The following is a 13,461-nucleotide window of genomic DNA, read 5'->3' as shown; positions in this document are numbered from 1 at the left end:
CAGATGCCATCTGAGAAAAACTCTGGCCTCCATTTTGTACCTCCAAATGTGGCTTGCTTATCGTGTTCCTACAGGGGTTTGAAGGGAGTCAAGATTAGAAAGTATGTGAGAATTTATCCTTGGTGGAAATTGGTTCCCTTTTCAAATGTGTTTGCTAATAAGTGAGCTGACAAGTGCTCAGAAATGCACTTTGGTGATAAAGCTGCAGAAATGTAGACTGAGGGTCAAGGGGAAGGTGTCAAATTCTTTTCTGATAAATGTTAATGTGTAACTTTAATTCTATATATAGCAGATCACATACTTTATTTAAGCATGCAAGGCTTCACCATGGGCTGATTATTGCTCTGTTGGTTTAAGAAATACATTCAGGCACTTCTGGTTTGGGAAGTCTTGTGACGCAAGTCTTGCGGGTAACATCCCTGTCTCTGAGCCAGAAGCTCTGGGTTCAAGTCCCACTCCAAGACTTGATGGCCAAGGAAGATAAGCTCATAATGTGCCCAAGCAGGTTGAGTATCAACTTGTAGATTGTTCCACCAAACACCAATGACAGGTGGTAAGAATGGGAGAGACCATGTGATGGAAAGAAATTGGAGCCTCTACAATCATTATCCATAGCTCCAGGCTACAACACGCATTTAAAGTGCATGTTGCCACAAGAGCTGAGACTCCTTGGGGGCCTGCTGTGGATCAGATTGGTGCCAACAGCATGGCATGGGGTTCAATCCCTATTCCAGCTGGGGTGGATTTGGGACCTGCCTCCTTGCCCTGCCTGTGGTGGAGACCATGGTGTTATGGGTTTGGCCTGCCTTTGGCCAAAGAACTGAAGAAGATGACTTCTGGTTACAATTTTTTTTTTGGAAGAATAAAAGAAGTTGTCACTGCCTCTAAGAGTCACACTCACTTTGTTCTTCAGCTCATTCGGTGGAATTTAGATGGAACAAACTCTTGAAGGAGATCACAACTTGGATTTTGAAAGACCAGAGTGTTATTGAAAATTTTGGAATATTGTAAAATATTTCTATTTATGTTCTTTAATTTATAGACTAGCCCATTCTTCACTGATGAACTTCTCATCTGTCTCTATTATATGCAATATTGTGAAACAATTTGTTTTCCTTTGTTCTTCAAGGCACCTTAGTATTTTCCTTCTGATTCACAATTTATTAACAATTTGGAATTGGAAGTGCAATTTCAATATTTGCAGACGACATTATATTAAGGGCAAGGTGCTGTAATTAATACAAAAGAAGATGTGACAAAATACAAGATGTTAATGAACTTGATAATTTATAACAGATAAGTTTGAGGTGGTGCATTTTGGTAGGAAGGATAAGGAGACTGCATACTGCTTGGATAATAAGTAATCTAAATGGGGAGAGAAGCAAAAGGATCTGGGGTACAGATGCACAAATCACAAAAAGGTAGCAAAACTGGTTAATGAGGCAATAAAAAAAACAAGCAAACCAAGCACTGGGGTTTATTTCAAGAGGGATAGCATTGAAGTTGAGGTGAATGGCATAGATACATGCAAGGAGAGGCAGGGAGGTGGTGGCATAGTGGTATTGTTACTGGACTAGTATTCCAGAGATCTAGGGTAATGCTCTGGGGACCCAAGTTTGAATCCCACCATGCCAGATGGTAAAATTTGAATTCAATTTTAAAAATCTGGAACCATGAAGCCATTGCTGATAGTTGTTAAAAAAAAATTCACCTGGTGCACTAATGCCATTTAGGGAAGGAAATCTGCCATCCTTACCTGGTCTGGCCTACATGTGACTCCAGATCCACAGCAATGTGGTTGACTCTTAAATTCCCTCTGAACAAGGGCAATTAGGGATGGGCACCAAATGCTGGCCCAGCCAGTGACACCCACATCCCATGAATTAATTTAAAAAAAATAAAATAAGCACACACAATAATAGAGTTGGGTAGAGCATGCATAGGCTAATTGAGCCAAATGGTCTGTTTCTGTGCTGTATTGTCAATGCAACTCAATATAACACTTCCCAGTTCTCTGTTAAGCACACTGAATTACAACAGCCAATTTTGTAAATGCTACTAGGGCTTGGAAATTGTCATTCATGGTTTTCTACTCCTCATTGGCAATGCACAGTTAAAGAAAATAGCCTTCTAATTTAAACCAATGGCAGTTTAGGGTCAGACCCCACAGGTCTTCAATGAAGAATGGCCCAGATTTCATTAATATAATGGGAGCACGCCACCACTTGCCAGATTACCTGCCAGCTGTCATTAGCTGTGAACAGGGACAGCTACTTTTGATGAGCAAGACACGGTTAATGTAGTGCAGCTCATAGGTATCAATGAACCATTGAACTTTCTTCTTGAGTCTACTGTTTGTTTTTACACACGAGCACTCAGAACATTCCGTACTTCTTGATGAAGAAGCCAAAGTGCCCTCTTGCAGTTATGACATGTGACACTCAAAGGACTATCATGACCATTCACTTTTTTCAGCCGTTCTTTTCCTTTCTTTTGATTTATACACTCCCGCCCTCTTCAATTCTGAGACAATAAGTGATGCCGATGGGAGAAGGAAGTTGCAAAGGGTCAGAAACAGAATGAGAAAGTGGGTAAAACTCAATGTGGGCAAGTGTGAGGTCATCCACTTTTGATCTTTGGAAAGACATAGCAGAATATTTTCTAAACGATGAGAAACGAGGTAAAGTAGATAAAGAGATTTGGTCATACTGCACCTCAGGAAAGGTATATTACCATGCAGATTAACCAGAATTATACTGAATTTAGAAGCTTAAATTATGAGGATAGGTTGCACGAATTTGGCATGTATTCTCATGAGTATAGAAGTTTAAGGGGTGATCTGATTGAGGTGTTTAACATGATTGAAGGATTTGATAGGGTGGATAGAGAGAAACTATTTTCTCTGATGGGATCTTTTTCTCCAGAAAAAGGGTGCATAACAAAATTAGAGCTAAACCGTTCTAGGGTGATGCCAGGATACATTTATTTACACAAAGGGTGGTGGCAATCTGGAACTATCTATCCCAAAAGCTGTTGAACCTAAGTCAAGTGAAAATTTCCAAACTGAGATTGATGGATCTTTGACAAGTAAGGCTTTGAATGGACTTGGACCAGGCCAAGTAAATAGAGTTCTGGTGCAGATCATGCATGATCTAACTGAATGACAGAAATGCTCTAGGGGCTGAATTGCCTACTCCTGTTCCTATCTTCCCCTCTTCGGCTGTGTGCTAAGGTTATGGAAAAGGTGAGAAGTGGTCCCTAGCCATTTACATTACCCTCAGATTTCCAGGGTTTCTACAAATGGGAGGAGCAGGGCCTGTCACCGTTATTGGGATGGGATATTACCAGCCCACTTCTCCAATTTCCTATCCTGGCAAGTAAAGAGGACCCATTGCTAGTGCCACTGCAAGAAGCTGGTGCTTGTGAACCTTGTACCCGGACTCCTCAGATTAATGAATCTGAGGGGGCTAGAAAGCAGCCAAAGAAAGTCAAAGCATTAATAAATAGTCTGAATCTGGATAAGGCCGGAACAGTTAAATATTTATTAATGTTTCTATGCACCATACAGTCCCCTGTGTCTTTCATTTTAGTAAATTGATAGTTCAGCCCCAGGAACATTTCAACAGATAAATTGGTTTAGTTCACTTACGATAGGCATCGAATATGAATTTACATTCTGAAGCTATTTCATTCAGAAGTCTTGCAGCTTATTACACTCGGTAAGAAAAATGCTCTTAAAAAAAAGAGTTTGAAGACTTTTGTAGATATACTCCATCTTTATTATTTACAAATGTTGTACTACCCGTTCTAGTTACTTACTGTTTCTTACTGCTTCTGCCTATTATCTTACATGCAAATAAATCTAAGTAGTAGAGTTAGCCTGCATTTGCCAACCTAAAGTGTAGTATTTGCTGCCTTGGAGAAGATTGGCGAATGCAGTAAGCATCCCACATATTGCCAATTTTGAATACTGTATCGCAGGGTTAATTTTACTTCTATGGCATGCAATTCCACTCCTTATAAAAATATAGGTTTCAATTTATAAGATTGTCGGAGGTGCGATCCTATGAATGAAGGGTTACTTGAGTGCCTTGACTGCCTATTTAAATGGTTGTTAAAAAGCTACATCAAATAGGTTGCTTGAAGCATCTTGGGATATTTTAGCACATTAAAGGTGCTATATAAAAGCAAGTTGTTGTTTTTGATTGCTATTCATGTCAGATGCTAAAAATATTGAAAGAAAAGGATGCAGGTGCCACAAAATTGAAGGCAGCTGGTATAGACACACTGCTGTTATGACAAGTGAAACATGTCCATCAAGGATGTAAATTAGGAGAAAAGATTACATCAATATTCTGATGTTTCTCTTGATTTCCCATTTCCAGGCAAGTGGAAACTTTGCAGAATGCAGAACCTGTCCTCAATAAATGGGGCAAGTGGAGTCAACATCTAACGGTGTCTGTGGAAGCAACGTCCTTGAAGACCTTTTCATATCCTATGGTTTCCTATATTCTTACCATTTCTGACACAAAACCCCACAAAACACAGCTCTTTCATTGCTAGTTGAGATAAAGTGAAACCCTTTTATTTAAAGCTCCAACATACATTGTTGGTAGGCAAGCTGTCCTCAAGATGTAATTATTTTGCCATTGATGCATAGTCTGCTCATTGGCAGTTGACTGCTGGCTTCAAACTGATTGACTGCATGTCTGTATGTCTGTAAGGAAACTTATGACTGGTAGACTGTGAATTGGCTATGGGATAACTGGCAAGCTGCCTGCTGGTAGTTGTCTGCGGGTTGCTGGTTGACATTGAGCTGGCCAGTTGTTGCTGGTAGATGTCTGCTGGTTGCTGGCTGACAGGGCTGCTGGTGATCTGAATGCTGGTGGCAGCAGGATTGTTGCTCCATCTTTCTGTCCCCTACTGCCAACTGCTTGCCTTCTACTCTTCCAGCTTTTGCTTTCAATTTCTTTGAAAACAAGAATGGGCTTGCATTTATATAGCATTTCTCACAACCTCAGGATCTCCCAAGATGTTTTGCAGCCAATGGAGTGCTTTTTAAAGTGTAGCCACTGTTGTAATGTAAGAAACACAGCGGTCAATTAGTGCACAGCAAGCTCCCACAAGCAGCAGTAGAATAATATTTTTGGTGGTGGTTGAAGGATGAATATTGGCCATGAGCCTCAACTCCTGCTCAACCTGTAAGATAATAGGTCAAGTGCCTCTCTCTAACTGTACGTCTTTTCAAAAATTCTACATATTTCTGCTGTTAAGATAAAAAAAAATCATCTAGGCTATTGAGTAAAGTGCCACAGAAACCAGATAGACTGACCATGATCTATGTTCACTCATACAGAATTTGGTTCTTTCGTCATGGAAATAGGCCTTAAGGGCTGCAGAATGTTTATTTGCAGTCTGCTCAACTTATGACAAATGGCTAAAAAAAACCCAGGCCTTACGACAACAAAAGTTCCTTTAAAAAAATCCTTTTTGGAAAAGAAACTTGATTGTGGTCATTGGGAAGCGATGTATCATGCTGGGGTGAATCTCTGAAAAGGACACTGCGCTGGTTGACACACGAGTGTAAATGTGATTCTTATTGCTTGAGCTAATAAGCGAAACAGTGCTTTCCATTATGTAAGTAGCATGCTTACTGTACCTTCACTCATATTAATTCCCTTAAGCTATTATGAACATTGCACAACAGTAGCTGCATTGGAATTTATTAAGAAACCAAGTGCTTCGAAACATGTCTATATGTGTTTCCTTTGCCACTGGGATGTGTAGCTGGAACAGTCACTGTTAAGATCTGGTTCTAATCACATCTAATCATTTTTGCAAGTGATGTAATTTTTGCAGGTCAGATAAAAGAAGCATTGTGCACATTTGTCCTACAACTTACTTCAAGTTCAATGTTTGTTCAAACTAAGGGAAAGCGTTTTCAAATTTAGTAACAATGTGAAGAAACAGAAAGAAGGACAGAACTTCTCTCCTCTCAACTGTGTTTCTAAGACACGGACTATTCACCTCTACGGAATAAGAAAGAATGGAGTGAGATAGCACCAGTCTGTCAGGATCCATTGCATTCTGCCCTGTCTAATTAATCTCCTAAGGAAAAGGCGTCTTCACACCCTCAAATATTTTTGAAAACTCGTTCTCAGGATGTGGGTGATGCTGGCAAGACTGCATTGATTACCCATCACTAAGTAAACCAACCAAAACTCCAGAATATTTACTTTCAACTTGATGACCTATGTTAATCCTATATACAATACCACTCATCCACGTCAGTGTAACAGCCACGAACTGAGGTCAGCAGCGCTTTGGGAATGGGCCAGAGTGACAAAATGAGTTTGCCATATGGAAGATATTCCACAAATAAAACTCAGTGAAATTCATTACCAATCCCTAAATTAATCTGGCAAAGTTATAGGTTGCGAATCTAACATTATCACTGACATTGTTTGGAGCGGCTCAGCTATATCAGCACTTCCTTGTTTCCGGTAGCATTGTGTCCCACGCTATATTTAATCATCTCCTGTAAGTTTTAGCCCTTCTTAAACAGATATCTTTCCACATGTTTGACATGCTGGGAGAGTGTGTGTGTATGTGAAAGGCAGAGTGCAACTCATGTACAACAAGCATACCTGAGCTGGAAGGTGGCAATTCTTTCAGCTTCACTGGGGCCTGACTGCTGGATTAGAGGCCAACTCACTGACAGAGCGATGGGATAATTATGCTCTTTGGCATAATCCTGATAATTGCAATTGCTTCAACTCAGGTTTTCACCACTTTCCCAGAATTATACATCCTGTTCCGGAATCTCTCAACTCATCTGCATGATACTGTTTTTTTTTAATAATCACCTTCTTTGTATTTACATTTCAAGTTAAAGGTACAGAGACAGTCTCTTCAACGTACATGTAGTCCACCTCAGTCTTATATCTGTCTGCAGTTCTGCCAGTTATGTTCGCTAGTTACTTGGTGGGGCTGATCTCCCCCAAATTTTATGTTTAAAAATAACAATTTGTCTCCTTTGCAAGGATCCAGACCATGATCCCAGCCAGGGCCTTTACTTGGGGCCCACATGCTCCCTCCCACACACCGATATGCTCCTTCTCATTAGGTGTACCAGCCAATGTTCTTGCCCAATTGATACCTAGGCCACAGGGGTGCAGTAAATCTCCACTGTCAACCTCACCCTGTGCCACGCCACTGGCTTTGTAAGGAGTAGGTAGTAGCTCCATCTCTTACAAGGCCACATGGAATTCCCCAACGTCTGACTAGATCCCAATATCCGGGCCCCAGCCTATTTATTTGGGATTACCGTCGCATTACTGCTAGATAAATGATGGCAGTGATGCTCATGTGTCATTGGCCAGGTGATCTGTGACAACAGATACTGAAAAGGAGAGTGAAAAAGAGAGGGAAAGAAAATAATAAGTCAGCAAGTAGATGTTAAAGAAAATGGGAAAAAGAGATGGCAGGCGAGACAAGAATTTATGTCGCATTAGGGACGCAGCATTGGTTCTATTTTAAGAGCCATACAATCAGGAGATGAAGACTTCCATTGTTTGCTCTTAGCATTGTTAAATTGGAAAGTCAGATTCCATTCATGCGCCCAAACACATGGGGAATGACTGTCACTACCACCCCACCAGCAGTGAGATATTTAATACAAGAGCCAATGCTGGAATTGTTCAATAGGTCTGGCAGAATCTCTGGAGAGAGAAAGAGTGTTAACATTGATTCTCCTTGAGAACTGGGAGGAATTAGAGATGTAACAGTTTTTAAACCAGGCAAGGAAAGAGGGAAAGGGGAGGAAAGAACAATAAAGAAGGTTTGTGATAGGGTAGAAGACAGGAGAGAGGAAATGACAAAACGGATGATGGTGCAAGACAAAACCCAGAACAGGGAAACAGTAAAAACTGGAAGATAAGAATGCCGGTCCAAACTGTTTTCCCTTCTGGGAAGGAGTTGGTAATGGGACAAATAAAGAAAGAAAAGGTGGGTCTAGAGGAGGCGTAAATGGAAAAGCAGAATCATTACCTACAGCTGCCATTTATAAACAAAAAAAAAACACAAAAAGAGAAAGAAAATGGGAGCACAGTTTATAATTTGAAATTGTTCAACTCAATGTTGAGTCTGGAAGACTGTAAAGTAGTCAACTGAAAGCTGAGCTGCTCGAGCATATATTGAGATCCATGTCCCTATGGAACAGTGTAGGAGGCTGAGGACAAAGAGGTCAGAGCAGGAATGGAGCAGAGAATCAAAACAACAGGTGACTGGAAGCTTGTGAACTGAATAGAAGTGTTTAATAGAGCGGTTGTCAGTCTGTGTTTGGTCTCCCCAGTATAGAGGAGACCACATCATGGGCAGTGAATGCAATATACTAAATTGAAAGATGTACAGGTAAGTTGCTGTTTCAACTGGAAAGAGTATTTGGGGCCTTGAATTGTGAGAAAGCAGAAGGTAAAAGGGAAAGTATGGTATCTCCGATGTTCACATGGGAAGGTGCCGTAGGAAGGGGAGAGGGTGTTGCGGGTAATTCAGGAGCAGACCAGGGTGTTGTGGGAGGGAATGTTCCCTTCCGAGTGCCAGAAGGGGTGGGGGAGATGTGTTTGATGGTGGAATCATGCTGGAGGTGGCAGAAATCAGGATGATCCATTGAAATACGGAAGGTGGAGAGATGGAAGGTGAGGATAAGGTAAACCTTAGTATGGTTCCAGGAAGGTCTGAGAGCAGAAGCATGTGAAATGGAACGGACGCATCTAATGGCGCTGTCAACCATCAAGTGGGATACTTAATGTGGATGACATGGTACAGGAATTGAGCTGAGTTTGAATTTATAAACACCGGAACCAATTATTTATCTGTGGGAATTTCCCAATCGTCTGCTGTAACTTTAGTAGAAGATCCAGGTATATGGGTCTTCCAACCACCCCATTCCCACTTCCCGCGCACACCACACCACCACCCAGCCAACTTCTGATGAAGCTCCAGTAAATGATCAGGAGGTGACGAGCTTCGGGAGCAGCTCCTTGCAACACAATCATGGCAGACACAAATGCTTATATAAAAGAGTACATGTTCTCATAAACGAGTAATCTCTTTCAGAGTATAAGAGTTCCCTCATCAGCTCTCCAATGGGCACCACTTTCAACATAGATGAAGAACTTAAAAAGGACAATTTGCGATTCGCCAAAACAAATTGATGTACTAGATGTTCAAGCTCTTTGTTGTCTTCCAAGCCTATTTATCACCTTCTGCTAGGTCTAGGTCTTCATGTTAGGGGCTTTATCAGAGACATATGGCATAGAGAGCTTGGCTGGGGTAGCTTCCGAGAGGCTTAGTCCCCTGGCTGAAGAATCAGGAAAATGGCAGCATGGTTTCAAGGTAAGGGGTTGGCTACTTAGAATTAAGATGAGGAGAAATGTCTTCATTCATAGGTCTGTGAATCTTTGGAATTTCCTGCCCGAGAGAGCTGTAGATGTTCAGTTATTGAGTGTATTCAAGGCTAATATCGAGAGATTTTTGGATATTAAGGGAATCAACTGATATGGGGAGTGGGCGGGAAATTGAAGTTGAGGTAGAAGATCAGTCATGAGCTTATTGAATGGTGGACCTGGCTCAAAGGGCCAAATGGACTACTTGAGCTTCTGTATGTCCTCATGTCCCTCAGAGGCTGACTTCCCCATCTCAATGACAGCCTACAGTAAGCTGAAGCTTTTGTTTCCCACAAATCACAGAATCACAGAATCACAAAGTGCAGAAGAGGCCCTTCAGCCCATCGAGTCTGCACCAACACATGAAAAACATCTGACCTACCTACCTAATCCCATTTACCAGCACTTGGCCCATAGCCTTGAATGTTAATACGTGCCAAGTGCTTATCCTGGTACTTTTTAAAGGATGTGAGGCAACCCGCCTCTACCACCCTCCCAGGCAACGCATTACAGACTGTCACCACACCCTGGGTAAAAAGGTTGTTCCTCACATCATCCTAAACCTCCTGCCCCTCACCTTGAACTTGTGTCCCCTCGTGACTGACCCTTCAACTAAGGGGAATAGCTGCTCCCTATCCACCCTGTCCATGCCCCTCATAATCTTGTACAACTCGATCAGGTCACCCCTCAGTCTTCTCTGCTCCAACAAAAACAACCCAGGTCTATCCAACCTCTCTTCATAATTTAAATGTTTCATCCCAGGCAACATCCTGGTGAATTTCCTCTGCACCCCCTCCAGTGCAATCACATCCTTCCTATAATGTGGCAACCAGATCTGCACACAGTACTCCAGCTGTGGCCTCACCAAGGTTCTACACAACTCCAACATGACCCCCCTACTTTTGTAATCTATGCCTCGATTGATAAAGGCAAGTATCCCATATGCCATTTTCACCACCCCAATAACATGCCCCTCCGCCTTCAGAGATCTATGGACACACACACCAAGGTCCCTTTGTTACTCAGAACTTACGAGTGTCATGCCGTTCATTGAATACTTCCTTATCAAATTACTCCTTCCAAAGTGTATCACCTCACACTTTTCAGGGTTAAATTCCATCTGCCACTTATCTGCCCATTTGACCATCCCATCTCTATCTTCCTGTAGTCCAAGACACTCAATCTCACTGTTAACCACCCGGCCAATCCATGTGGCATCCGCAAACATAGTCATCTATGTCATTTATATAAATGACGAATAATAGGAGACCCAGCACAGATCCCTGTGGTACGCCACTGGATACAGGCTTCCAGTCACTAAAGCATACGTCTGTCATCACCCTCTGTTTCATACAACTAAGCCAATTTTGAATCCACCTTATCAAATTACCCTGTGTCCCATGTGCATTTGCCTTCTTTATAAGTCTCCCATGTGGGACCTTGTCAAAGGCTTAGCTGAAATCCATATAAGCTCCATCAACTGCACAACCCTAATCTACACACCCGGTCACCTCCTCAAAAAATTCAATCAAATTTGTTAGGCATGACCTCCCTCTGACAAAGCCATGCTGACTCTCCCTGATCAAGCCTTGCCTCTTCAAGTGGAGATAGATGCCCTCCTTCAGAATTTTCTCCGATAGTTTCCCTACCACTGACGTGGGACTCACTGGTCTGTAGTTCCCTGGCTTATCTCCAGAACCCTTCTTAAATAGCGGAACCACATTAGCTGTTCTCCAGTCCTCTGGAACCTCTCCTGTGGCCAGAGATGAATTAAAAATTTGTTCAGATCTCCTCCCTTGCCTCCCTCAGCAGCCTGGGATACAAATCATCTGGACCTGGAGATTTGTCCACTTTTAAACCTGTCAACACCTCCAATACCTTGTCACTCCCTATATCAATTTGTTCAAGAACCTCGTAGTCTCTATCCCCGAGTTCCATACCTTCATCCTCATTCTCTTGGGTGAAGACGGATGTGAAGTATTCGTTCAACACTCTACCGATGCCCTCTGGCTCCACCCATAGATTGCCTCCTTGGTCCCTAATGGGCCCTACTCTTTCCCTGGTTAGCCTCTTCCCATTGATATACTCATAGAATATATTGGGATTTTCCCTACTTTTACCAGCCAGAGCTTTCTCATATCCCCTCTTTGCTCTCCTAATTGCTTCTTTAAGCTCCACCCTGCACTTTCTGTACTCCACCAATACCTCCGCTGATTTGCTCCCCTTGTGCCTGCTAAAAGCCTCTCTTTTCCTTTTCACTCTATCCTGAATATCTCTGGTCATCCATGGTTCTCTGGGCTTGTTACTCCTTCCTATCACCCTAGAGGGAATATGTTGAGCCTGTACCCTCCCCATTTCCTTTTTGAATGCCCCCCACTGCTCCTCTGTAGATTTCCCCACAAGTAGCTGTTCCCAGTCTACCTTGGCCAGATCCTGCCTTATTTTACTAAAATCCGCTCTCCCCCGATCCAAAACATTTTTTTGCAACTTGTCTATTTCTTTGTCCATAACAGGCTTAAATTGTACCATGTTGTGGTCGTTATAACTAAAACGCTCCCCCACCATCACCTCAGCCACCTGTCCGGCTTCATTCCCCAGAATTAGGTCCAGCACCACGCTGTCCCTTGTTGGACCCTCTACATATTGACCTAAAAAGTTCTCCTGTACACATTTCAAGAGATCCACTCCATCCAAGCCCTTAACACTATGTCTATCCCAATTAATGTTGGGAAGTTGAAATCACCTAATACTACTGTTATTGCTTTTATACACCTCCGCAAATTGCGTACATATTTGCTCCTCAATTTTCCACTGACTATCTGGGGGTCTATAATAAACACCTAATAATATGGCTGTCCCTTTTTTTATTCCTAAACTCTACCCACAAAACTTCATTCAATGCCCCCTCCAAGACATCATCTCTCCTTACTGCAGTAACTGACTCCTTAACTAATAATGCAATGCCCTCCTCCTCTTTTACCCCCTTCCCTGTCTCACCTGTCGATTCTGTATCCCAGAGTGTTGAGCTGCCAATCCTGCCCCTCCCTCAACCACGTCTCTGTGATGACTACTATATCACAATTCCACTTGTCAATCCTCACCCTTAACTCATCCGTTTTACCTGTAACACTCCTGGCATTAAAGTAGAGGCCATCCAGCCTTGCCTTATCCCCTTGAAACTTAATGCAGCTGTACTCCCTCTGACTTGATTCTTTTATTGTATTATGATGTCTCCCTATTCTGCTAACATTCTGTGTCCCCTCCTCCTGCCGAATTAGTTTAAACTCCTCCCAACAGCACTAGCAAACCCACCCACAAGGATGTTGGTCCTGCTCAGGTTCAGACTGTCCTGCTTGTACAGGTCCCACCTTTCCCAGAAACGGTCCCAGTGATCCAGGAATCTAAAGCCCTTCCTCCTGCATGAGCTCTTAAGCCATGTATTCATCTGCACTATTCTCCTATTTCTGTGCTCGCTAGCACATGGCACTGGGAGTAATCCAGAGATTACAACCCGAAGGTACTGCTTTTCAGTCTATTGCCTAACTTCCTGAATTCGTGATGCAAGGCCTCATCCCTCTTTCTACCTATCTCATTGGTACCAACATGTACAATGACCTCTGCCTTATCACCCTCCCCCTTCAGGATGCCCTGCAGCCATTCAGTGACATCCCAGACCCTGGCACCAGGGAGGCAACACACCATCCTGGAGGCACGTTGATGGCCACAGTAGCACCTATCTGCTCCCCTGACTATAGAATCCCCTATTACTATTGCTCTTCCTCTCTTCCTCCCCTCCTGTACAGACAGACTGCTTGTGGTGCCAGAAGCTTGGCTGTGTCTGCACTCCCTAGAGGAACCAGCGCCCTCATCAGCCTCCAAAATGGAATACCGATTTGTGAGCAGGGCCCCAGGGGACTCTTGAACTACCAGCCTGTTTCTCTTGGACTGCCTGGTGGTCACCCATTCCCTTCCTTCCTCAAGTCCCTTCAGCTGCGGTGTGACCACCTCTCTAAAC

This window comes from Cetorhinus maximus, chromosome 1 (assembly GCF_964194155.1).
Source record: "Cetorhinus maximus chromosome 1, sCetMax3.hap1.1, whole genome shotgun sequence".
NCBI classification, from domain to species: Eukaryota; Metazoa; Chordata; class Chondrichthyes; order Lamniformes; family Cetorhinidae; genus Cetorhinus; species Cetorhinus maximus.
This window is presented reverse-complemented; position numbering follows the sequence as displayed.